The sequence below is a fragment of the Mustelus asterias genome, chromosome 14 (genome assembly GCF_964213995.1).
Source record: "Mustelus asterias chromosome 14, sMusAst1.hap1.1, whole genome shotgun sequence".
Lineage (NCBI taxonomy): Eukaryota > Metazoa > Chordata > Chondrichthyes > Carcharhiniformes > Triakidae > Mustelus > Mustelus asterias.
Window position 1 is genome coordinate 11,715,000 of NC_135814.1, and position 25,021 is coordinate 11,740,020.

Here is a 25,021-nt window from a genome sequence, read left to right on the forward strand (position 1 = left end):
AGAATCCCTACTGTGCAAAAAAAGGCTGTTCGACCCATCGAGCCTGCACTGACAATAATCTCAGGCCCTATCCCTGCAACTCCCATATTTATCCTACTTCTCCTCTGACACTAAGGGACAATTTAGCAGTTTACACACAATTTTAGCAATTTAGCAATTTACCAATCCACCTAACCCGCACATCTTTGGACTGTGGGAGGAAACCAGAGCACCCAAAGGAAACCCATGCAGATACTGGGAGAATGTGCAAACTCCACACGGTCACCCAAGGCCAGAATTGAACCCGGGTTCCTGGTGCTGTGAGGCAGCAGTGCTAACCACTGTGCCATTGTGCCGCCCATTCCTAGCATTTCCTTGCCCACATAATAACAGAACCAGACACATTGAGATGAAAGATGACCTTCTTCCCAAATGAATCTGCCATCATCATTGGCAAGCTGTGATCAGTATCTCAATCTCTCCTATGAGGGCCAGTCCTATATTTCGATGGGTGACTCACCTCGCTGTACCTATTGATACTGTTTGCCTGGTTCTCCAAATCTCCCACCATAAGTTCAGCAGAAAGCCCTGAGGACTGAGTCGGGGCAGAGGGTGCTTACAGGGGTAGATAACTATCTTTAGGCATTTCTCCTCGAGGCTTGGTGATCCTCCATTGGATATTCCATGCGTAAAATTTAGTCACATAAAATAATGCTCAATATCAAAGAAGAGAAGGGTAGACTGTCAATCAGGGAACTCTAAGTCAAGTCTGAGATTTCCAGTTTGTGTTAGCTTATTCCTCAAAATCATTCCTAGCTCAGAATCTGCCCTGGCAATTTGAGTTCATGTTCTGTGGGTTATTAGTTATGACCTATGGATTGCCAGTCCAGTAATGTAACCAATATCCTAACATATTTTAGGAGCATAAAAACGTAAGAAATAGGAGCAGAAGTAGGCCATTTAGCCCCTCGAGCCTGCTCCGCCACCCAATAAGACCATGGCTGACCTGTTTGCATTGCGTTTGACATGCCCATCTACCTCCAATAACCTTTGGTTCCCTCGCCTGGACAACTGTGAGGTGATGGGATTTGAAAGGCCTATTGCTGAAGGAAAGTACACAGTAAATGGTAGAGCCCTTAGAAATATTAGCATACAGAGGGATCTAGGCCTGCAGATCCACAGTTCCTTGAAGGAGGCAACTCAGGTGGACAAGCTGATCAAGAAGGCATTTGGCATCTGGCCTTCATTGGTCAGGGCATTGAGTATAGGAACTGGAAAATCATGTTGCAGCTGTATAAGACTTTGGTTAGGTCGCATTTGGAGTATTGTGTACAATTCTGGTCATTACACTGCCGGAATGACGTTGATGCATTGGAAAGGGTGCTGAAGAGATTTACCAGCATGTTGCATGGTTTGGAGGAGATGGACAATGAAGAAAGTTTGATCAAACTTGGGTTGTTTTAATTGGAGCGTCGGAGGATGAGGGAGGGACCTGATAGAGGTTTACAAGATTATGACAGGCTTGGATAGAGTGGATAGTCAGAGTCTTTTTCCCAGGGCCAAAAGGACAATTACTTGGGGACATAGGTTAAAAGTGAGAGGGTGAACGTTTTTCACACCGAGGGTGGTGAATGCCTGGAACCCGCTGCCGGAGAAGGTGGTGAAAGCAGATTCTATAACAATATTCAAGAGGCATCTGGATAGATACATGAATAGGCAGGGAATAGAGGCATATAGACCATGTAGAGGCAAGAGAATATTAGATTAGAGAGGCATTTGTGTCGGCACAGACTTGGTGGGCCAAAGGGCCTGTTCCTGTGCTGTACTGTTCTTTGTTCTAAATGGCCAATGAGGGACCATCTACCGCTTTCATTGACATTTTTCCCATGTTTGGCTGCTGGTGGACGTGGGTGGGGAGAATTACTGGGGTTAGTCAATACTGAGGAGGGCTGTAGCAAATTATTAGAAGACATTAACCATCTTGAAAATGGCCTTATGATTAACAAATGAATTTCGACATAGATCAATATTTATCAAGAACAATAGGGAGTTCTGTTCACAGAATCACATAATCACAGTATACTAGAGTGCAGAAGAGGCCTTTTGGTCCATCGAGTCTGCACTGACGCAAGAAAGGCCCTGACCTGCCCACCTAATCCCACTTAACAGCACTTGGCCCATAGCCTTGAATGTTATGGCATGCCAAGTACTTATCCAGGTACTTTTTTAAAGGATGTGAGGCATCCGCCTCCAGCACCCTCCCAGGCATTCCAGACTGTCACCACCCTCTGAGTAAAAACGTTTTTCCTCAAATCTCCCCTAAACCTCCCACCCCTCACTTTTAACTTGTTTCCCCTCTTAACTGATGCTTCAACTAAGGGGAACAGCTGCTCCGTATCCACCCTGTCTATGTCTCTCATAATCTTGAACACCTCAATCAGATCGCCCCTCAGTCTTCTCTGCTCCAGAGATAACAACCCAAGCCTATCCAGCCTCTCTTTATAACTTAAATGTTCCATTCCAGGCAACGTCTTGGTGAATCTCCTCTGCACCCGCTCCAGTGCGATCACATCCTTCCTATAATGTGGCGACCAGAACTGCACGCTGTGGCCTCACCAAAGTTCCATACAACTCCATCATGACCTCTCTGCTTTTGTAATCTATACCCCGATTGATAAAGGCAAGTGTGCCATATGCCTTTTTCATCACCCTATTAACCTGCCTTTCCGCCTTCAGAGATCTATGGACAAACACGCCAAGGTCCCTTTGTTCTTCGGAACTGCCCAGTGTCAGACCTTTCATAGTATACTTCCTTGTCAAATTACTCCTTTCAAAGTGCATCACCTCACACTTTTCAGGGTTAAATTCCATCTGCCACTTACCCGCCCATTTGACTTCTCATCTAAATCTTCCTGTAACCCAAGACATTCATCCTCATTGTTAACCACATGGCCAATCCTTGTGTCATCAGCAAACTTACTGATCCTACCCCCCACATAGTCATCTATGTCATTTATATAAATGACAAATTGCAGGACCAGCATGTATCCCTGTGGTACGCCACTGGTCACTGGCCTCCAGTCATGAAAGCAGCCCTCTGTCACCACCCTCTAAGCCAATTATTTACTTAGAGAATAAGAACCTACATGGAATAGAGGAGCAAGAGGATCTGTGAGTACAAATACACAAATCATTAAAAGGAGTGACACGGGTGAACAAGGCCATAAAAATGCAAGCAATGCACAAGGTTTTATTTCTAAAAGGATAAAATTAAAAAGGAGGGAAGATAGGCCCGTCGAACCATGGTTAGGCCACGTTTATACGCTGTGTACTATCCTAGTCGTCACACTTTGAAAAGGTTATCGAGACACTGGAGTGAGTCAAAAAGGATGCAGAAAAGTGGGGACATCATTTTTATTCTTTCATGGGATGTGTGTGTGGCTGGCTGGGCCATCATTTATTGCCCATCCCTAATTGCCCTTGAACTGAGTGTCCTGCTTGGCCATTTCAGAGGGCAGTTAAGAGTCAACCACATTGCTGTGGGTCTGGAGTCGCATTGGCCTGACCGAGTAAGGATGATAGGTTTCTCATCTTGATGGATATTTGTGAACCAGATAGAGTTTTACGACAATTGGTGATAGTTTCATGGTCACCAATATTGAGACTCGTATTCAGTTCCAGAGTATTTTAAACATCATTGGATTTAAATTCTGCCAACTGCCATGGTGGGATTTGAACCCTTGCCCCCGAACATTAACTTGGGTTTGTTGGAGGGCTAAGTTAGTAACATTGCTATTGCGCCATCATCTGTATATAACCGTAACCAGGCAGTGTTTCTCTTCTCTTGAAAGGAAAATGTTATTTGGTGACCTATCAAAGGTCGACAAAAAATATGAAAGGTTTTGTTAAAGAAAACAGAGATAGACTTATTATTTTTTAGAGGAAGAGCCAAACAAGAGGCCATCAATATAAGATAGTCACTGAGAAATTCAGCAGGGAACCCAAGGAAAAAAAACTTATTTGACCAGCAGATGATAAAAATGTGTAACTCGCTACGACAAGAAGTGGTTGAAGAGAATAATATCAATGCATCCCAGCACACAGGTGCAATGGGAAAACGGGATTTTTCTATCAGAGAAAAAGTGGGAAAAGGCTTGGTTGGAGCCTAAATGATAGTGTGGACCATTTGGGTGGAAATGATCTGTCTCTGTGTTGTACGCCGTGATGTAATCCTATGTAATATGACATAACATTGTATTTGTATTCAAAAGGCGGCTGGATGTAGCACTTGGGACGAATGGGATCAAAGGTTATGGGGAAAAAGCAGGATTAGCCTCTTGAGTTGGATGATCAACCATGATTGTAATGAATGGCGGTGCAGGCTGGAAGGGCCAAATGGCCTCCTCCTGACCCTATCTCCTATGTTTCTATATAACACTCTTGTGAAGCATTTTATGATATTAAAGGTGCTGTATGCACACACATTTTTGCTGTTAACCTTGCTAAATTCACAAAGAACTTCAATATATTTGTTAGCCATGATATGGCTTTTAAAATCCTGAGGATTAGATTTATTGGCTGGAATTCTCCCCCAAAAAATCTAAGTGTCGAATCCACGTGAAATCTGGGGTAATCCACGTTTTTTTTTCAGTGGGAGTTCAGAGAAGAATCTCCCACACTCTGTGCGCTGCAGAGGCCACCAGCGTGAATATTATGAAAAATCAGTGGGTGGGGCCTATTCCCGCTGGAGAGGCTGGCAGCATAGTGCTGAGCGGGCCACTGGGCACGTGCAGGTCTGTCAGCGCCGAGATCAGCACACGCGCAGTAGCCCCGCACTGCCGGCCTCCCTTCTGCTGGCCAGCTTGATTGCCCCGTGACCCCCGCATCACCGGCCCTCCGCCTCACCATGACCCAATCGCTGGCCCCCCGGCCATTACTGGGCCAGACCCAACTCCCCCCTCCCGGTCCGCCCCAATCTCCAGCATTCCCCCTCGATTCCCCCCCACAACAGTGCCGACCATTCTCCCTCCCCCTCGCAGTCCCAACCCCACCCCCCCGCCAGTCCAGACTCCACCCCATGCAGTCCTGACCCCAGCCAGCTGACCCCCTCCCCCTGTCCGCACCACCAGCCCACCCCGATCGCTGGCCTCCCTCCTTACCCCACCGATCCTGACTGCAGAGTGGCAGCGGGAACCCCCATCCCCACCGATTGCCCCATCCCCTAAACCCTGCCCCATAGGTCCCACCCCCCCTTGGCACTGCCCCAGGCCAAATGGGAAGTGGCAAGGTGCCCCCTTGGGCATTGGCAGTTTGTCCCTTGGACAGTACCATGGTGCAAAGGCTGGCAGTACCAGGGTGCCTATGCCCAGGGGGCACCACCCTGTGCCACCCAACCCCCTTGGGGGCCCCTATTGCCCCCACTTCACTCCAGCAGGGTCAGGCCGCTAACTCCCCGAAAGTGGGCAGCTGCTGTAAACCCTGCTGGAGTGAAATACACCTTGCGGTGGGGCGGGGGGAGGGGGGGGGGGTGGGGGATGTTGCCCGGATACTTCAGTCCTAGGCCTGCTAATTCGAATTAAATTCCATTTAAATTATATTTAAATTATTTTGGTGGCTCCCCACTGATTTCTGGCACAGAGCTGATGCCGCTGGAAATCCTGCACTGGAAGTTTCCATCGGGATCAGAACACGTGCGAATTCCATGCATCGCCCACAGCGAGATTCTCCCGGCTGCGGGATGGTAGAATCGCCCCTACTATGTTCACTCTCCTTCAATATCTTGACTTCCTCCTGCATAATATTGCTGCTGGTTTCCCCATCATGGGTATCCAGTTGATATAGATTTGGAGATATACAGCATGGAAACAGGCCCTTCGACCAAACTTGCCCTTGCCGACCAGGTTTCCTAAGCTGAACTAGTCCCATTTGCCTGCATTTGACCCATATCCCTCTAAAACTTTCCCATCCATGTACCTGTCTGTGGTGAACCATCGTTGCTTCCCACTAGATAGTATGAGCCAGGGTCTGGCCAGTACTACAAGTATGTATATATGTTGCTGTTGGGGTTAGGGATGGGTTGTTCTACTTGTTGCTGTTGGGGTTAGGGTTGGGTTGTTACACCTTTGTATTATAGTATTGTGGTACATCCCAGTCGGGCTCCGCCTCCTGGGAGAGGTATAAAGGTCTCTGCTCTGTCTGGGACCCCTCAGTCTGGGATCGTGTATATAATTAGTAGCTGCCTTGTTACAGCAAATAAAAGCCTTTATTTCCTGAGCATCAAGCCTCGTGTGTGATAACGCGCATCACTGTCCAAATGTCTTTTAAATGTAATTGTACCCGCCTCTACCACCTCCTCCGGCAGCTCATTCCATATACGCACCACTCTCTGTGTGAAAAAGTTGCCCTTCAGGTCCCTTTTAAATTTTTCCCCTCACCCTAAAACTTATGCCCCTCTAGTTTTGGACTCCCCTACTCCGGGGAAAAGACCTTGGCTAGTCACCTTACCTCTGTCCCTCATAATTTTATACACCTCTATAAGGTCACCCCTCATCCTCCGACTCTCCAGAGAAAAAGTCCCAGCCTCTCCTCATAATTCAAACCTTCCAGTCCCAGTAACATCTTTGTAAATCTTTTTTACACCCTTTCCAGTTGAATAACATCCTCCCTCTCGCAGGGCGAACAGAATTGTGTACAGTTTGCATGTCAGTAGCTAGCCTCTAAACCTCAGGCCCGTATTTCTGATCTTTTCTTAAAGATTTGAAACCACATTGGCTACTTTTCAGTTCTTTGGCATTATTATTAAATTCACTGCACTTCACTAGGCTTTTAAAATGGTATTCCATCCTTTCCTTCCCATTGACTCTGTCAAGTTTCATAAGGATCTGATGCTCTAGAAGCCTTTAGAAATGCCAGTTTATTTTCTGACGACTATCTTTCTCCATTGATTCCAATCCACGCCCTACCATTTTAATAGGCTGCTTTACAACATCTCCAGTGCAAACTGTTGTGAAGTGATAATTGAAAACTTCTATCTTGCCGACAAGCTCCTTTCCCATTGCATCTCTGTCATCCTTGAGGGATCTGTCTTGTTCTTTCACACTTTCTCTTGTCTACATATACCTCAAATAATCTTTTCTTCTATTCCCTTAATGCCCATTGTAATTTGCCTTGCAATTGTTAGTATCTCTTTCATTTCACTGCAGGAATATAATTTCTCGTCTCTATTGTTACCCTTATGTTCAGAAACAGTCTGATAGAAAGCTCCCAAGCCATGAAATTTTATTCATAGACATAGAATCCCTACAATACGGAAGGAGGCCATTCGGCCTATTGAGTCTGTACCGACCGCAATCCCACCCAAGCCCTATCCCCGTAACCCCACACGTTTACCCTGCTAATCCCCCTGACACTCGGGTCAATTTAACATGGCCAATCAATCTAACCCTGCACATCTTTGGAGTGTGGGAGGAAACCGGAGCACCCGGAGGAAACCCACGCAGACACTGGGGGTCCTGGTCCCCCCATGCCGACACTATAGTTAAGAAAGCCCACCAACGCCTCTACTTTCTCAGACGACTAAGGAAATTTGGCATGTCAGCAATGACTCTCACCAACTTTTACAGATGCACCACAGAAAGCATTCTTTCTGGTCGTATCACAGCTTGGTATGGCTCCTGCTCTGCCCAAGACCGCAAGGAACTACAAAAGGTCGTGAATGTAGCCCAATCCATCACGCAAACCAGCCTCCCATCCATTGACTCTGTTGACACTTCCTGCTGCCTCGGCAAAGCAGCCGGCATAATTAAGGATCCCACGTCCCCCCGGACATTCTCTTTTCCACCTTCTTCCTTTGGAGAAAAGACACAAAAGTCTGAGGTTACGTACCAACCGACTGAAGCACAGCTTCTTCCCTGCTACTGTCAGACTTTTGAATGCACCTACCTCGCATTAAGTTGATCTTTCTCTCCACCCTAGCTATGACTGTAACACTACATTTTGCACTCTCTTATTTCCTTCTCCATGAACGGTATGCTTTGTCTGTATAGCACGCAAGGAACAATACTTTTCACTGTATGCTAATACATGTGACAATAACAAATCAAATCAAATCAAAGCATAGACTCCACACAGACAGCAACCCAAGGCCAGAATCGAACCCCTGTCCCTGGTGTTGTGAGGCAGCAGTGTGAACCACTGTGCCACCGTGCCACTCTTGCATTTTCATTTTACAGCAGCAATAAATTCCTTGTTTCTATTGTTACAATTTCTTGTCTCGATTGTTTTGTTGGGGATTGTATTCAGATACTAATGCAGAGGCACACCAGTGGGTATTGGGCTTATTCGCGAGTCTCCCCCGACCTTCAAAAACTGGCCCTTAGTGGGGAATTAAACTGAAAGATGCTCTGGTTGTAGTTAATTACATGGAAATAATATGCTTCTGTCGTGTTCTATTCTAATAACAAAGTCAGCTTGGTTCATGAATCAATGGTAGCAACAAAATGAAAAATGCTAATTAATCGCTTCATCCTCAGAAATACCTCCCTGGATTAGCTTCTTAGGCTCGATACTAATCCAGGTACATGCAAGCAGCTGAGCATTAGCAACCATGTCTTCATCATGCCTAGGCCCAAAGCTCTAGAATTCCCTCATGAAACCTCACCATCTCTCTCTCCTCCTTTATAACTATTTTTAGTATCTACCCCTTTTCACCAAACTTTTAATTATTGGTCTCAGTGTCTTTTTCTATGGCTAGGTGTCAGGTTTTAAACAAAGAGCAAAGAAACGAACAGCACAGGAACAGCCCTCCAAGCCCGTGCGGATCATGATGCCCTAACTCATCTAAAAAAAACCTTCTGTCCTTACTCGGTCCATACTCCTCTATTCCCTCCCAATTCATGCACCCACCAGATGCCTCTTAAATGTTGCAATTGTGCCTACTTCCACCATCTCCTCTGGCAGTGCAATCCAGGCACTGTGACAGACAGCATGGTTTTGTAAGAGGGAGGTCGTGCCTTACAAATTTGGTGGAGTTTTTTGAGGAAGTGACAAAAACGGTTGATGAAGGAAGGGCCGTGGATGTCGTCTATATGGATTTCAGTAAGGCATTTGACAAAGTCCCACATGGCAGGTTGGTTAAGAAGGTTAAGGCTCATGGGATACAAGGAGAAGTGGCTAGATGGGTGGAGAACTGGCTTGGCCATAGGAGACAGAGGGTAGTGGTCGAAGGGTCTTTTTCCGGCTGGAGGTCTGTGACCAGTGGTGTTCCGCAGGGCTCTGTACTGGGACCTCTGCTATTTGTGATATATATAAATGATTTAGAAGAAGGTGTAACTGGTGTAATCAGCAAGTTTGCGGATGACACGAAGATGGCTGGACTTGTGGATAGCGAAGAACATTGTTGGGCAATACAGCAGGATATAGATAGGCTGGAAAATTGGGCGGAGAGGTGGCAGATGGAGTTTAATCCGGATAAATGCGAAGTGATGCATTTTGGAAGAAATAATGTAGGGAGGAGTTATACAGTAAATGGCAGAGTCATCAGGAGTATAGAAACACAGAGGGACCTAGGTGTGCAAGTCCACAAATCCTTGAAGGTGGCAACACAGGTGGAGAAGGTGGTGAAGAAGGCATATGATATGCTTGCCTTTATAGGACGGGGTATAGAGTATAAAAGCTGGAGTCTGATGATGCAGCTGTATAGAACGCTGGTTAGGCCATATTTGGAGTACTGCGTCCAGTTCTGGTCGCCGCACTACCAGAAGGACGTGGAGGCGTTAGAGAGAGTGCAGAGAAGGTTTACCAGGATGTTGCCTGGTATGGAGGGTCTTAGCTATGAGGAGAGATTGGGTAAACTGGGGTTGTTCTCCCTGGAAAGACGGAGAATGAGGGGAGATCTAATAGAGGTGTACAAGATTATGAAGGGGATAGATAGGGTGAACGGTGGGAAGCTTTTCCCCAGATCAGAAGTGACGTTCACGAGGGGTCACGGGCTCAAGGTGAGAGGGGCGAAGTATAACTCAGATATTAGAGGGATGTTTTTTACACAGAGGGTGGTGGGGGCCTGGAATGCGCTGCCAAGTAGGGTGGTGGAGGCAGGCACGCTGACATCGTTTAAGACTTACCTGGATAGTCACATGAGCAGCCTGGGAATGGAGAGATACAAACGATTGGTCTAGTTGGACCAAGGAGCGGCACAGGCTTGGAGGGCCGAAGGACCTGTTTCCTGTGCTGTACTGTTCTTTGTTCTTTGTTCAGGCACCCACCACTCTCTGGTGAAAAACTTTCCTCACACATCTCCCTTAAACTTTCCCCCTCTCACCTTGAACCCATGCCCCTTTGTAATTGAAGCTTCCACCCTGGGAAAAAAACCTCTGACTATCCACCCTGTCTATGCCTCTCATAATTTTGTTGACTTCTATCAGATCTCCCCTCAGCCTCCGTGAAAACAATTCTAGTTTATTCAACCTCTCCTCACGCTCGAGACCAGGCAGCATCATGGTGAATCTTCTTCGCACTCTCTCCAAAGCTTCCAAAGCATCCTTCTGATAGTGTGTGCACTGAGGTTGCAGTGTAAATACACTAGTTACAATCCAAAGCTGTGCAGGTGAGGTTGATTGGCCATGCTAAATTAACCCTTAGGCCGGAATCTTATCTCCATTCATGCGGGCGAGATTTTCTGGGTCCCACTGCAGTGAACGGAGATTTTGGCTGGCCGTCACATTCTCCGTCCTCGCTGCAGCGGGAGTGGGGCATGAATGAGAAATAAGATCTTGCCCTTAGTGTCCTAAGATGTGTAGGTTATTGGGATTAGCAGAGTAAATATGTGGGGTGATGGGGATGGGGCCTGGGTGAGATGCTGTGTTGGAGCTTCAGTGTAGATTTGATGGGCCAGGTGGCCTCCTTCTGCACTGTCGAGATTCTCTGATTCTATCAATAGAATCCACAGCCATTGTCCAGCCTGATACTAGAACAATGAAGAGCCAGACTCCCCATGGGTTATCTCACTGCACTTTGGGTCTATTTCTCACTTTGAATGAGACTGTAAAGCATACAATATTAATTCAACCAACTGTTGTATTGTGATGAAGAAATGTATTTTAATTGGGTGGGTGGGTGGGGGTGGGGGGGGGGGGGGGGGCGGGGCGGTGGGGAGGGGAAATTCTCCCAGGAGATTTAAGCGAGGCTGAATTTGCGTGATCTGTGCTGGGAGTCCGTACCCTTCACGCCCAGCGTCAGCTTTCCATCGCCGTCAGCTCCCCGGCGCTGCATTGCATATGCAGCCCTTCATTTTAATGTATTTTAAATCATAGAAATCATAGAAACCCTACAGTGCAGAAGGAGGCCATTCGGCCCATCGAGTCTGCACCGACCACAATCCCACCCAGGCCCTACCCCCACATATTTACCCGCTAATCCCTCTAATCTACGCATCCCAGGACTCTAAGGGGCAATTTTTAACCTGGCCAATCAACCTAACCCGCACATCTTTGGACTGTGGGAGGAAACCAGAGCACCCGGAGGAAACCCACGCAGACACGAGGAGAATGTGCAAACTCCACACAGACAGTGACCCGAGCCAGGAATCGAACCTGGGACCCTGGAGCTGTGAAGCAGCAGTGCTAACCACTGTGCTACCGTGCCGCCCAATATAATTAGTGGGCCTGGGACTGAAGTCTCCAGGCCCCCTAGCATCTCTCCCTCGCCAGGAGCGGTTCACTCGAGTGGGGATTACTATAGCTCCCCATTTACAGGGGGAGCGAAGTTCCCCAACCCCACTGGAGTGAAGAGGGAGCAATCAGGGCCCCCCAGAGGGTTGGGCAGCAGTGGGGGGGGGGGGGGGCGAGGGGGAAGGGGGGGTGCCCCCTGTGCATTGGCAGTGCCATCCTGGCCTCCTGGCACTGCCCAAGGGGCGCAGTGTCAATGCCCAAGGGGCGCAGTGTCAATGCCCAGGAGGCACCTTCGCACTATCCACCAGGCATAGGCCAATGCCAAGGGGTTGGGGCCGAATGGAGCAGTGCCTGATGGGTGGGCCATTATGGGGCGGGGCCTGATGGGAAGAGGGCCTGATGGGGGCAAGGCTTGATGGAAGGGGGGGGGCAATTAGTGGGATTGGAAGGTCCCGCTGCCACTCTGCAGTCGGGATCGGTGGAGGAGGGAATGAGGCCAGTGATCAGGGCTGGCCATCAGTGGGGTGAGGGGCGGGGGGAGGGGGCAGCCTGCTGACAGGGTCTGGGGTTGTGAGAGGGGGTTAGAACTGCCGGTGGGGGGAGGACTGAATTGGGGGGGGGAGCAGGAGATCAGCGCTGCGGAGGAGTCGAGGCTGGGCCTGGGCATGTTTGGGAGGCCAAGGATCGGGCCGTGGGGATGTCGCACGGCCGGCAATGTGGGGGTCGCAGGACTGGCCAGCGATCGGGAGGCCAGCAGACAGGAGTCACTGAGTATGCACCGATCTCGCTCCTGACAGAGCAGGGCATGCGCAGTGGCCCGCTCAGCACTGTGCTGCCGACCTCTCCAGCGGGAATAGGCCCCGCCCACTGATTTTGTACGTGATTTACACTCATGCACTCTGCAGTGCACACAATGTGGGAGATTCTTCTCTGAACTCTACTGAAAAAAACATGATTTACTCCAGTTTTCACGTGAATTCAACACTTAGAAGTTTTTTGGGAAAATCACCCCCCCCATCATGTTTCTCTGCAGGTTTTCAAATGGGCCCTGGTATTTTATTGTTGCCATTTTGTCTGTAACCGGTGTCCTCTAATTGTTCCTGAAGCAATATAATAGACATCTTGTTTATTTTTAATCTGGCCTAATGCAGTGTGCTAGGGTTTTATGGTCCTTTTGGAATTGCTGGTGGAGAATGATTGATAGGTTAGGTGTTTCCTGGGGACAGTTTTTTTGGAGTTGGAACTTCTGCTACAATTGCCTCCCTTTCTCTGGCTTTTGCCGCTCTCCCTCTTTCATTTGCTTTTTCTTCAAGCTGCTTTATTTATAATTGAATCCGAGCCATTTCCAGTGATTGTGACTGTGTTTCTGGCTGTTGGTACTAATCTGATCTATACCAGCTATGCTAGTCAACCGAGCCAGCCAGCCAGTCCCCCCGCTTTACATTCATGTTGTAGCCTGGAGATATGGTAGAGGAGCCAATATTCTTCCCATCACATGGCTGACCAGGATGCTCCTTTCCTCTTGCCATCCACTGGAAGGATCTTACAGGCAGATAATTAACCTGTTTTGGCTGCTTTATGAGTACACCTTCCTCAACCATCAAGTCGTGGGGTGAGATTCAAACTCCAAAGTTTCTGGCTCAGAGGAAGGGATGCTACCCACTGTGCCACAAGGCCTCACTGATGATAAAATCATGAGCAGAGTTATACTGCACAGTCCATCGCCTCCCATTGATGCCTTGGAATAAACAAACAGGAGACCTGTAAGATGGGTGGCCCATTTTATACTGTCATCCTAAACTTTAACAAGTCCATCTTCAGCGCAAAGTTGCTCGGCGAGATATCCTGCACATTCAAAGAAGACACTCCTAAAATCCGGGCTTAAATAATGCATCTAGATCCAATTTCCAGAGAAGCATGTCTTTCACAAGCAATCTGACATGGCAATTATTTCCCTGCCTTTCCTGCATCTGTAATCTGGATTCCGACGTCGCTAACACCCTGTCATAAAGTGGGATATAGCTGGCATGATTTATGGACAGTTTATACCTTTGCTGATATCCACCTCCTATCAAATTACCATCCATTCTTCTGATATAATCCATCATTTATCACCAGTACTCTTAGTCTCCTGTTTTCAAAGCAGTTCAATTGACTGTCAATTCAGTTATGGATTTCTTCCAGGTTTTAACCACCCGGTCAGTCGTTCATCTCTTGGGAACCAAAGTACTGATGTCATCAAGCCTTTTTAATAAATAACAAAATATATGCAAAAGGTGTTTGGCATTGTCCTTTGCAGTCACTTATCAGCCAGACTCGAATCGACATAATATTTTGATGCCTTTTATTGAGCTGGCATATCTCAGTGACCTGTTTTCCAAAGGGATCATATTATGTCTTCCTTCATTCTGTTTGTAGTTTAATGATGTCTTGCTAAAAGTGTTTGTCCTCTACACTAATGACACGAACCTTCAAACGCCAATACTTTCCTGTCACTCAGTCAACAATCGATTCAGACACCGTTAATGCTGCTAGACTATCTGACATCTGTGTGTGTGTAAATATATCCGGCATCTGGCAGGTCTTCATTGCAAATCAAAATATCAAATGTATAAAAGAAAGGTACCCAAACCGCATTTTTTTTTTCATTTGTCCATGGGGTGTGGGTGGCCCACACTGGACCAGTATTTATTGCACATCCCTGAGAGCATTTTAAGTGTTAACCACATTGAACAAAGAAGAGTACAGCACAAGAACAGGCCCTTCGGCCTTCCAAGCCTGCGCTGATCACGTTGTCCTATCTAGACCAACCATCTGTATCCCTCTATTCCCCGCCTGTTCAAGTGCCAATCCAGATAAGTCTTAAATGTCGCTAACATGTCTGCCTCGACCACCTCACTTGGCAGCGCATTCCAGGCCCCCACCACCCTCTGTGTAAAAAACTTTCGCCACACATCTCCACTGAACCTTCTCCCCCCTTTCCCTGAACTTTTGCCCCCTTGTGATTGTCATTTCTGCCCTGGGAAAAAGCTTCCAACTGTTCACCTTATCTATGCCCCTCATAATTTCATAACCTTCTATCAGGTCGCCCCTCAGCCTCCATCTTTCCATGGAGAACAATCTTAGTTTATTCAATCTCTCCTCATAGCTAATGCCCTCCATCACCAGGCAACATCCTGGTGAACCTTTTCTGTACTCCCTCCAAAGCAACTTTGTCCTCCTAGTAGTGTGGCGACCAGAATTGGACACAGTATTCCAAATGTGGCCTAAGCAACGTTTTATATAACATAACTATAGGTCTGGAGTCACATGTAGGCCAGACCAGATAAGGTGGACAAGTCCCCAGATAAGGGCGACAGATTTCCTTCCCGAAAGGACATTAATGAACCAGATGGGTTTTTAAGTTTAAGTTTATTTATGTGTCACATTAGCACTGCAATGAAGTTACTGTGAAAATCCCCTAGTCGCCTGTTCAGGTACACTGAGGGAGAATTTAGCATGGCCAATGCGCCTAACTAACAGTCTTTCGGGCAGTGGGAGAAAACCAGAGCACCCGGAGGAAACCCACGCAGACACGGGGAGAATGTGCAGACTCTTCACAGACAGTCACCCAAGCCAGGAATTGAACCTGGGTCCCTGGAGCTATGAGGCAGCAGTGCTAATCACCGTACCACCGTGCCGCCTTGATATTCTGTAGCAGAATATCCCAATGTGCTTCACAAGAGCCATTAATAATCACAACTTTCCACAAATTGCATAAAAATAGAATGGCAAAACTGACCGAAGCTTGGTCAAAGAGGGATGCTTTAAGGGATGCCACAAAAGAGGAGAGAGCATTGGGGGGAATTTCGAGAGGAATTACAGGATGAGGCAGATGAAGAAAATCAGAGATGCAGAAGTGGCCAGGATGCGAGAGATGGAGATTTCAAAATGCTTTAGTGTTGGAGGAAACTCCAGGGAGAGGGAGGGTGATTTGGAAACAAGGATGAGGATACTAAAATAGAAAATGCTAGAATGGGAGACAATGCAGGTCAATGTGTTGAAAGGATGATAAATGATTCGGCCAAGTTTGGACAAATTCCATGTTTCTGGTAGGTGCGAGTTGGGAGACTGGCCAATAATGTTGAAATACAAATTGCCTTTAACATTTAAAAAAAATTGTGTGAGTATAAAAGGAATAGTCTGACATAAAATCATCCCCGAGTCATAGAATCCTACAGTGCAGAAGGAGGCCATCCGGCCCATCGAGTCTGCACCAACCACAATCCCACCCAGGCCCTATCACCATAACCCCATGCATTTACCCTGCTGAGGGAGAATTTAGCACGGCCAATGCACCTAACCAGCACGTCTTTCGGACTGTGGGAGGAAACCGGAGCACCCGAAGGAAACCCACACAGACACACGGGGAGAATGTGCAAACTCCACACAGACAGTCACCCAAACCGGGAATTGAACCCAGGGCCCTGGTGCTGTGAGGCAGCAGTGCTAACCACTGTGTCACCGTGCCAACCGACAGGTGGAATTCTTTCATCCCGCCTTGTGGTGTAGTGGTGTGCAGGGGAATCAGGTGGCAGGCAAAAAGTCAGAAACTCACCAGTGTAAAACTGATTGCGATTCTCCAAATGGCGGGTTACTGGTTATCCTGCTATCTAGCGGCATAAATTCCATTCGCACTCACTAGCATCTCATGAATCCTCATTAAAACAACTGCTCACTTGCATCTCCTCAAACCTTCCAATTTTTGTCACGCCAGCGGGAAAATATGTCAGCCTCAATCCCGTTTGGAATTGAGTGGCGTGCGCAAGTCAGACTTCAGTTCACTTGTGACTTTGAGGTAAATACACAGTCTAGCTGCCATGGGCTGCACCACTCTATTGCGATAAAAACCACACTGCTGGGGGGGTTGTAAGGTTGGTCTGTTCCTCAACTTTGTCGATATTGTCCAGGGGACATCATTGTGCTGCTATAATCATACAGGCCTCCAGTTTTGCGTGGGTTTCCTCCGGGTGCTCAGGCTTCCTCTTAAAGACGTGCAGGTTAGCTGCATTGGCTAAATTCTCCCTCAGTGTACCCGAACAAGCGCCGGAGTGTGGCGGCTAGGGGGATTTTCACAATAACTTCATTGCAGTGTTAATGTAAGCCTACTTGTGACGCCTGGTGATTCGGCCATTATTCATCTGTGGATAAATAATGAGCTTTCAAGCGGGGAATCGGACACACGATCCCGCCATTCTGGCCAGTAAGGTGAGTGCCACCGAAACCGCCCACCACCACATTTAATCTCATAAATGGAAAATTCCATCTGATATCGTTGGGCAGCACAGTGGTTAGCGCTGCTGCCTCACAGCACCAGGGATCTGGGTTCAATTCTGACCTTTGGTGACCTTTGGGTTCAATTCTGACCTTTGAAAAATAATTCAATCACTTGTGTTTACGTAGCGCCTGTCACAATCGCAGGAGGACTGTAAATGCCTCACCGCCACTGGAGTTTGCACCTTCTCCCCGTGGACTGTAAATGCCTCACCGCCACTGGAGTTTGCACCTTCTCCCCGTGTTTGATGTAAAACCAGGAAGTAGCAGAACATGGTCAGCATGTCATCTGGCATCAGAAAGAGAAAAAAAGGCTAATTTTTCAAATGGGACCCTTGAACATGGTCTGTTTTCATTAAAATCGTCAACTTTTTAAATAAACTAAGGTGACAAACTTGAATGTTAATGCAAATAGTTCTGTAAAAAGAAACGGCTTTATTCCAGGAGCCAGTGATAACTAACTGATGCAAAGATTATGACAGCAATAATTAGAATTTCATGATTTCATAAATAATATAGAGGTGTAGCTAATGAAGTATTCATGCCTCAAGGAAGCTAACAGCACAAGCCTTCAGAAGACCTCAGAGTGCCCTGTAGGTCAAGCCATAATTTCAGGGTAAGGGGAAAATATCTGAAAAATAAAAACCGAGATCTTAAGAATGAAAGTAATGCATATTCCACATCTCTCCAGAGTCACTTGAAATGTCTGGAATTCCTATTTTCCTTCTTCAATAATCTGTTCAAGTCATGAGGTTTGAGGGAGGATTTTTGCCTTCCTACCCCTGGGATTAGGCCAGGCCAAGCGAAAAGAAAAATAATTCAATCGCTTGTGTTTACGTAGCGCCTGTCACAATCGCAGGAGGACTGTAAATGCCTCACCGCCACTGCTGTAAACTTGAGACGCATCCACTGCTCATCGAGAGAATTAGGTTTCCGGACAACAACTTGATTTGATTTGTTTTGATTTATTATTGTCACATGTATTAGTATACAGTAAGAAGTATTGTTTCTTGCGTGCGATACAGACAAAACATATCGTTCATAGGGAAGGAAACGAGAGAGTGCAGTATGTAGTGTTACAGTCAGAGCTAGGGTGTAGAGAAAGATCAACTTAATGCAAGGTGAGTCCATTCAAAGGTCTGATGGCAGCAGGGAAGCAGCTGTTCTTGAATCAGTTGGTACATTACCTCAGACTTTTGTATCTTTTTCCCGAAAGAAGAAGGTGGAAGAGAGAATTTCCGAGGTGTATGAGGTCCTTAATTATGCTGGCTGCTTTGCCGAGGCAGCAGGAAGTGTAGACAGAGTCAATGGATGGGAGGCTGGTTTGCGTGTTGGATTGGGCTACATTCACAAACTTTTGTAGTTCCTTGCGGCCTTGGGCAGAGCAGGAGCCACACCAAGCTGTGATACAACCAGAAAGAGCGCTTTCTATGGTACATCTGTAAAAGTTGGTGAGAGTCGTAGCTGACATGCCAAATTTCCTTAGTCTTCTAAGAAAGTAGAGGCATTGGTGGGCTTCGAACAATTGCCAAAGAAATAAGTGGGAGAATTTGCCTTTTCAGATTAATGGCAGTTGAGGATGTTTTCCAGGAGATTGGAAGAAGCTTTTTGTTTAATTTATTCATTCACTGGCTAAGCCGGAGTTTATTGTCTATCCCTAATTTCCTTTGAGGGGCTGGTGGTGAGTTCCCTTCTTTCAAATGAATTCATAGAACCCTACAGTGCAGAAAGAGGCCATTTGGTGCATCGAGTCTGAACCAATCACAATCCCACCCTCGCCCCCAGGCCCTGTCTCCATAACCCCATCCATCTCGTCCCCCCGACACTAAGGGACAATTTAGCATGACCAATCCATCTAACATGCACATCTTCGGGACTGTGGGAGGAAACCAGACCAACCGAAGGAAACCCACGCAGACAAGGGTAGAATGTGCAAACTCCACACAGACAAGTAAAGTTAAAAGTTTATGTATTAGTCACAAGTAAGGTTTACATTAACACTGCAACAAAGTTACTGTGAAATGCCCTTAGTCGCCACAATCCAGCACCTGTTCAGGTCAATGCACTGTGGGAGGAAACCGGAGCACTTGAAGGAAACCTTCAAGGAGAATGTGCAAACTCCACTGACCTGAGTCCTTGGGGATGTGAGGCAGCAGTGCTAACCATTGTGCCATTGTGCCATTCTTGAACCGCTGCAGTCCCTTTGGTGTAGGTGCATCCACAGTGCTGTTAGAGAGGGAGTTCCAGGACTTTGACCTAGCGACAGTGAATCGTGCGACAGGATCGTGTGCAGTTACCTAAGAAACAGGCAGAGACCATAGCCTGAATTATAGGCACCGAACCCCCCCCCCCCCCGCCATCCCCAACAATTAGGTTTTGAGGTGAGGGGGGGTGAGTATGAAATTGCATGGATGGATTCCTTCCGGGAGCCTGCCCACACTGGCCTGGAAGCGATTTTATGTTGGTGCCGGCAGGTTTTTGGGGGAGGATGGGGTGGGGGTGGGGTGGGGGGGGGGGGGGGGGGGGGGGGGGGGTGGGGGAGTGGGCGATACTGTCCCTGAAATGCGACTGCCAAGTCTGATTAGCTGGCACCTTCCCTAGGTGAGATTTCCTCCCCTTCCCACCTGAAGCCAGTCAGTGCTCATTTGAGTGTAAAGTGACAGCAGGTTTGTTGGAGTCGGTGGGGGGGTGTGTTCCCAGCTGACTCATGCAAACAATTCAGGCCCGTGATTAATAGTTCACCTGAAAGCTGTCTGCAACCGAAGTGTCAGCCTGGCCTGGCCCAGATCTTCTGAGGAGCAGCAATCAGTTCAAATAAATCAAATGTGCTGCAGGGGTTGCTTGGGTACTTACCCAGGAAATATTAGACGCAATGGACACTGCTTCGCATTTCTTCCAGGACCTTCCCAGCACTGATTTCCCCAAAATGTGGAGTGCAGCATCCCTCAGAGAACTCCCACATGGTGGAGTAGCCAGGGTGGTGGGGATGAGGGTGGGGAGATAGGAGACATCCCCGCTTTGCTGCACCAGCTGCCATGTGGTAAATGTAAAGGTCCAATTTGAATGTTGGTGAATGGGGGAGTGGATGAATGTGTAGGGTGGGAGGTGTTGGGTCCGCAATTAGGGAATTGGATAATGTGGGTGAGGTGAGTAAGTGGGTAGGGTGGCAGTTGAGTTCGGGGGTTAATCAGGGGATGAGTGTGAGTGATTAGGAGGTTTATTTCTGTAATTGTCCAGGAGTTTTGATTTGATTTGATTTATTATTGTCATATGTATTCACATACAGTGGAAAGTATTGTTCCTTGTACACTATACAGACAAAGCATACCGTTCATGGAGAAGGGAACAAGAGAGTGCAGAATGTAGTGTTACAGTCATCGCTAGGGTGTAGAGAAAGATCAGCTTAATGTGAGGTAGGTCCATTCAAGTGTGAAGGCAGCAGGGAAGAAGCTATTCTTGAGTCGGTTGGTACGTGACCTCAGACTTTTATATATTTTTCCCGACGGAAGAAGGTGGAAGAGAGAATGTCCGGGGTGCGTGGGGTCCTTAATTATGCTGGCTGCTTTGCCAAGGCAGCGGGAAGTGTAGACAGAGTCAATGGATGGGAGGCTGGTTTAATCTGCCTAACATTTCCTGGGTAACTCTCCAGGCAACTACTGGAACAACTTTGATTTATTTGAACGAAGCTTTATGGTGTTCACCTGATTGCGGCAATTGTATCACACCAGGTTCTCGAGATTTAACCGTACGGCATGAAAGAGTACCTTAAGTGGTGAATTTAGAAAGTTTATTAATCATTAAAAAGGTAACAAGTCAGAAAGATAAAAAGCAAATTGTCAATTAACAGCAATTAACAGTAAGAGCAGAAGGTTTAACTTTAAAAATTGAACAGACGTCTCAGCAGGGTGTGAAGTGAGGACTCTGAAAATGAGGATAACATAAAACCAACATCTCTCTGTAAACATCATTCTCTCCACTTCTCTTTCCACCTCTCTCTCCCTCTTAGAATCTTAGAATCCCTACAGCACAGAAAGAGGCCATTCAGCCCATCGAGTCTGCACCGACCACAATCCCCACCCAGGCCCTACCCCCATATCCCTACATATTTACCCACTAATCCCTCTAACCTACGCATCCCAGGACTCTAAGGGCAATTTTTAGCTTGGCCAATCAACCTAACCCGCACATCTTTGGACTGTGGGAGGAAACCGGAGCACCCGGAGGAAACCCACGCAGACACGAGGAGAATGTGCAAACTCCACACAGACAGTGACCCAACCCGGGAATCGAACCCAGGTCTCTGGAGCTGTGAAGCAGCAATGCTAACCACTGTGCTACCGTGCCGCCCTCTCTTTCCATCTCTCCTCTCCCTCTGGGCGGGATTTTACGGCCTCACTCGACCCAAGACCAGAAAATCCTTCCCGAGGTCTACAAACATTTTCATTGTCCTCCTCTCACCCTCTCTGATTCTGTGGCAGGCAGGGCGGTAGAATTCCAGCATCCATCTACAAAGAACAAAGAGGACAAATAAAATTACAGCACAGGAACAGGCCATTCTGCCTCTCTCCTCTCTCTCCACTCTCCCTCACAACATCTTTCTCTACTAAGATTGCTTCTCAAGGCCCCTTTTTTATATCTGAAAGATGTTGAAAGCCCACCTTAGTCAACTGCTGGAAAACAGCCAATTGGTCTATGCCTTGTCAATGATGATATAAGACTGCCCCATTGAGGTCTTTCCGGCCCTTCCCACTGGAGGGATCTTCCGGTCCCTCTAAAGGCGACCCTTGCAACATATTCCCAGATGGCAGGACAGGTGAGACAAGCAAAATGCCATTGACATTGGTGGGACTGGAAGATTCTACCCGACACCAATGGCGAGCTGCCTCTGCCACCAGAAAACCCACTGCCATAGGTTGGAGGGGGGGGGGGGGGGGGGGGGTGGTGTGGCTGGGGGGGGGGGGGGGGGGGGGGGGGGGGTAATTCTGCCCAATATAAATTATGCCCGTTAATAAGTAGGAACAAACGGGGTTTGTGTATGAAGAGAGATTGAACAGTTTAGGCTTATACTCTCCAGAAGTTAGAAGAATGAGGGGAGATTAAATTGAGGTATGCAAGATGATAAAATAAATGGATAAAGTAGACGTGGAGTGGATGCTTCCTTTTGTGGGGCATTCTGGGATGAGAGGTCATAGTCTTCGGATAAGGGGTAGCAAATATAAAACAGAGTTGAGGAGAAACTACTTCCCCCAAAGGGTTGTGAATCTGTGGAATTCGCTCTTCAAAAGTGCGGTGGATGCTGGGACAGTGAGTAAATTTAAGGAGGAGACAGATTTTTAATTGGGAATGGGTTGAAGGGTTATGGGGAGAAGGCAGGAAAATGGGGATGAGGAGCATATCAGCCACGATCGAATGGCAGAGCGGACTCGATGGGCCGAATGGCCTAATTCTGCTCCTATATCTTAGGAACTTATGAACTGTTCCGACATTCAATTATATCATAATTGATCTGTGTCTTAAATCCAATCTATCTTCCAACTCAAAATATATCGGGCGGGATTCTCCAGCCATTCACGCCAGTGGGATTCTCTGGTTCCACTGCAGTGAACAGAGATTTGGCTGAGCGCCAAATTCTCTGTCCTCATTGGCAGCGGCAGCAAGGTGTGAGCACCAGAGAATTCCAGCCACCATTACATAATAAAAATCTATCAAAATCAGTTCGGAAGTTTCCAATTTCCCCTCAGCAGCCTTCTGGAGAAGATTTCCACTGCACTTCATGTGGTGGAGTTCTTCCTGAGGTCCCTCCTGAATGGCTTGGCTCCAACTTTAAGCTTGTGCCACCTTGTTCTTGTAATATGTCTGGCACATATAGAGTTAATGTGGGACTGAGTACAGTACATCCCACACAGTGATGTAAGAGAATACATGACCTGACTCGGTGTCAGTGCAGTATTGGATAGAGCCATGTACACAAGCAAGCAGGGAGAAACAGCTCCTAGCTTGACCTGTATATGATTTGGTAGTTAATAAATACACACAGTTAAACTACAAAGACTGAGATGACTTCATTAAGACCTACCGAACGATATCCAATGCGTTTTGTTTAGTTTATTGTCACAAGTAGGCTTACGTCGACACTGCAATGAAGCTACTGTGAAAATCCCCTAGTTGCCACAATCTGGTGCCTGTTTGGGTACACTAAGGGAGAATTTAGCATAGCCAATGCACCTAACTAGCACGTCCTTTGGACTGTGGGAGGAAAGCAGAGCACCCGGAAGAAACCAATAGGGAGAACATGTGGACTCCGCACAGACAGTGACCCAAATCCGGGAATCGAACCCGGGTCCCTGGCGCTGTGAGGCAGCAGTGCTAACCACTGTGCCACCGTGCCACCCCAGCAACAACAGTCCTGGATTCACCAACCAGAGGAAATACTTTCTCTCTATTTAGCTTATTAGTTCTTAATATTCTTGAAAACATGTTCATTTGATTTCCACTTAACCTTCTGTACTCAAGGGAATACAAGCAATTTCTCTCTTTAGGCAACCCATGAATCTGTTTGCTTAAAAATCATTTCTGTAATTTTGAAAAAAGCCCACCAGCCCAGTTAGATTTAATGACTTGAAGTAGCTTCCTTCCTCACCTACCCCCTTAACTAAACAGGCAGCAATCTCATGCACATGCATTGAGGGGTTTATAAATGAACACAGCACTATGCAGTGTTTTCTATTACTCTCTGTAAGATCAAAGTTGAGCATTGCAAAGTTGCCAGGGTCTGTTGACAGCTCTACCACTCTATTAAGAAAATATGATCCAGCTCAGACAATTCCTAAAGGATAATAATGTGCCAAACACACAGTGGAAGATGTGACCCAACCTGAACCTGATGCATGAGAAGGAGCATTTAAACGCAGGTGCTAGCAGTTATCTTCAGAAGTAATGATACTTGACAATAAAAGGTCTTGCTTTTGCTATGTAGGGAGTCTCGGGTAGAAGTGGATTCAGCTGAGTTGCCTCCTGGGTCCCAGATGATCTAAAGAGAAGACTGTTTATTTGACGCAGATTCTCTGCATCAAAAGCATCTCATGGCACTTCACATCCAATGACATTTTTTTCTGTAGTTGAAACAGAAAAGGCCAGGAACAGTTAACAGGTCAGGCTGCATCTCCGGAGAGAGAAACAGAGTTAATGTTTCAAACAAAGGGTCTTCCATCGGAACTGGAGGCTGTTAAGGAACTGGCAGAACAGAAGGAAGAGGCCTGAGAGAGGGATGTTTGATTGGTAATAAGCGATGGTACATGGCAAATGGAGGTGATAAGTTGACAACTTTGGAATAGGGTATTGGAGCACCGAAGGAGGCCACTCAACCCATAGCACCAGTGCTGGCCCGTCACAACTGGTCACACTCTGCTGTTGGTTACCCATAATCCTGCAAATTGACAAAACCAAAGACAGGTCCAAATGAGGTGTAAATGTCACTGCTTTTGGAGTTGTTAGTAACAGAAATGAAATGAATAGTTCTTCCCCGAGAAACTCCCCTCAAAAGGATGATCAATTATAGAATCATAGAACCCCCACAGTGCAGAAAGAGGCCATTCAGGCCATCAAGCCTACACCCACAACTTCCCACCTAGGCCCTATCCCTGCAACTCCTCATATTTACCCTACTAATCCCCTGACACTAATGGGCAATTTTGCATAACCAATCAACCTAATCCGCACATCTTTAAACTGTGGGAGGAAACAGGAGCACCCGGTGGAAACCCACACAGACACAGGGAGAACATGCAGACTCTGCACAGACACTCAAGGCCGGAATTGAACCTGGGTCCCTGGCGCTGTGAGGCAGCAATGCTAACCACTGTGCCACCGTTTCTTCATATTAGTTACGAAATGATTGTTCTTATCCATGGAGCTGCAGATGCTCAGTTATTGAACAGATTTAAGGCTGAGATTGATAGACTTTTGGATTCTGAGGGAATCAGATGACAGGGGGTTGGGTGGGAAGGTGGGGTTGTGACTAAGAGTCAACCATGGTCTCACAAAGTGGCAGAGTAGGTTCAAGA

At 47.1% G+C, this 25,021-nt stretch overlaps 1 protein-coding gene across 1 annotated transcript in view; it reads left to right on the plus strand.

The window, feature by feature from the left end:
- Positions 1 to 25,021, plus strand: part of LOC144504122 (contactin-associated protein-like 5) — an 824,359-nt gene that overhangs the window by 619,541 nt on the left and 179,797 nt on the right. The window lies entirely within an intron of this gene.